This window comes from Mobula hypostoma, chromosome 10 (genome assembly GCF_963921235.1).
Source record: "Mobula hypostoma chromosome 10, sMobHyp1.1, whole genome shotgun sequence".
Lineage (NCBI taxonomy): Eukaryota > Metazoa > Chordata > Chondrichthyes > Myliobatiformes > Myliobatidae > Mobula > Mobula hypostoma.
This window is the reverse complement of record NC_086106.1, coordinates 102,004,207-102,006,379: the sequence shown is the minus strand read 5'-3', so window position 1 is coordinate 102,006,379 and position 2,173 is coordinate 102,004,207. Positions and strand designations below refer to the sequence as shown.

At 36.9% G+C, this 2,173-nt stretch overlaps 1 protein-coding gene across 3 annotated transcripts in view; it reads left to right on the top strand.

Moving 5' to 3' along the window:
- Nucleotides 1-1,568, top strand: part of gria3b (glutamate receptor, ionotropic, AMPA 3b) — a 390,090-nt gene extending 388,522 nt beyond the window's left edge. For all 3 annotated transcript variants that reach the window (XM_063060955.1, XM_063060956.1, XM_063060954.1), the window contains exon 16: nt 1,395-1,568. The gene's annotated coding sequence lies outside the window, so the exon portion shown is untranslated. The remainder of the gene's footprint in view (nt 1-1,394) is intronic.
- Nucleotides 1,569-2,173: the final 605 nt, after the last annotated feature.

Below are 2,173 nucleotides of genomic sequence, written 5' to 3'. Positions count from 1 at the left end.
TCACTTCCTATCATCTCCAACAGACATGTGGGGAAGAGTATTAATTCATTATAATGTGACCTTTGTTATCTCAGTCTTCAGTTACATCTATCAGGAGGATCAGTGGAGCACTCTGCACAGATTTTGCAGTCTATAGAAATTTATCTCTGTGTTACATCTGCAACATGATGTTGTGCAGGTCCACAATGAGTGCTGACTAGTGTCAAGGTAGGATGTGTCATCACCCAAAAACCTCTCTCAGTCTTTCTCACTGCAAGACTGTAACTATCTTCTAGCATTTCTCTGGAGTGGAGCTACTGGACAACTGTTAAACTGCTCTATTACCAATTTTGTTAAGAAACTGAGAGGAAATATTCAAGTCATATATATTATACCATAACCAGGCCTCAGAAGCCTCTAGTCACTGCTGGGATGTTTTTGACAGAACGCATTTTTAAATGAATTCTGTTATTCAAAGTGACAGACAGACTAATTTTTACAAAATAGAAGATTAACATGTCATAACATAAAGGTGTGATTATAAGCATTACAATAAGAAAAAAAAATAATCAATTTACCTTTTTTTCTCCTCCTAACGTCCAACTTGGGAGAAACCATTCAAAAGAAATTTCTGATCTGCCTGCCACCGGATACCCAAGATAGATTACTCGGCATTACTCTGGGGCAATCCCAGCACATATGGGCTCCATCTTGAACTTCTACTGGATACTCACAAATCTAGGACTTGGGAGCAGTTTATTGCTGCTAGTTCCTTTTAGACATTCTACCCACAGCCAGCTCAAATCAGCCTAGCACCTGCCACTACTTCACAATTCAGTCGAAAGCGAATTCTACACACGAAGATTTCTACTCAGAAATGAGGGCACCCTTGGGTTTGAAATGACCACCATTAGCAGCAATTGATTTAATATCACCATATTGAAATGTAATGTGAATTCCATCTGGTTGAACATTTCAACTAATTTTAGGCCACTTACATTACCTTACAGATGGCTGTCTACAAAATACTAGTTTATTAATAATACCTGAACTTGTTTCAGTATAATATTTCCAATATTATACTCAAACTCCTGTGCCCAATTCTACCAGCAGTTCTATCATATTTATTCTAGTTATACATGTTATTGAATCATGCAGATGGACATGCCTATTGTAAATTTTACAGTTCATGACTGGAAATGCACTATTTTTATCCAGTCATCATGCTAACATAACTTGACTCATTTTCAGTGTTTTATCGTAGTTAATCTGACACTGTCTTAGCAATGCTATCAGAGTTCAAAAATTCAATGGCAAGCATAATATTTAATTTGTCAGTCAATCCATAAATCATGTTACGTACAGTATATAATGCTTTTAATAACAGGTACTCTCTTTTTCATTTTGTGTTACAGCTGACCTATGCTGATGCCACGCAAAACAAAGGAACATTGTCCGTAATTGGGAGCATTGGAGGAAAGGGCCGTGCCATGACCCCTGACTACCTGCGGTCACTGCACGCTGTACCGGGAGTCAGACATGGTACCGGAGTGGCTGATGGTGCACCAGACTTTTCATAATAAACTGAATACTCCTTCAGTGCCTTATGGAACATAATGGAGAATCACAACAATGCAACTCATCATTCAGAATCACAATAAGCATCTAGCTTGCTTGAAAATACAGGGCAGAGTCTTAAAAAATCTAGCTTCTCTGTGAAATTATATACTGGAATAAAGTCAATTTAGTTCAACAAAAAGCCATCATTTGATAACACAAGATTTTCAGAGGAAAGGTTTCATGTATAAAATACCTGAACAATAATATTGGAACTCATTACTTTGAGCGCCAGTGTAGTTTTGCCTCACAACAATTAAAATGAGAAATTGGCGAAGTACTCAAAGTGCAAACACCAATATGCAATATAAATTAAGTGTGAAACAGTTCGTTCAATAACTATGTTAATCAACAAAGGTTTCTTGCAAGGAACAATGGCAAAATTCTTACATGACATCTTTTCTGTGAGGGGAAAAAGTAGAGTTCTATAATTTTCTTAATACAACCCAAGCTGTTCAGTAAGGTACCTACATATTAATTACCTCTATTAATAATACAATATGGGGGACTCAGTGGGTTAAAATCCAGTCTGTGGAGAAGATGATGGTCATGACGTCAAACTGAATGTGAATAATCA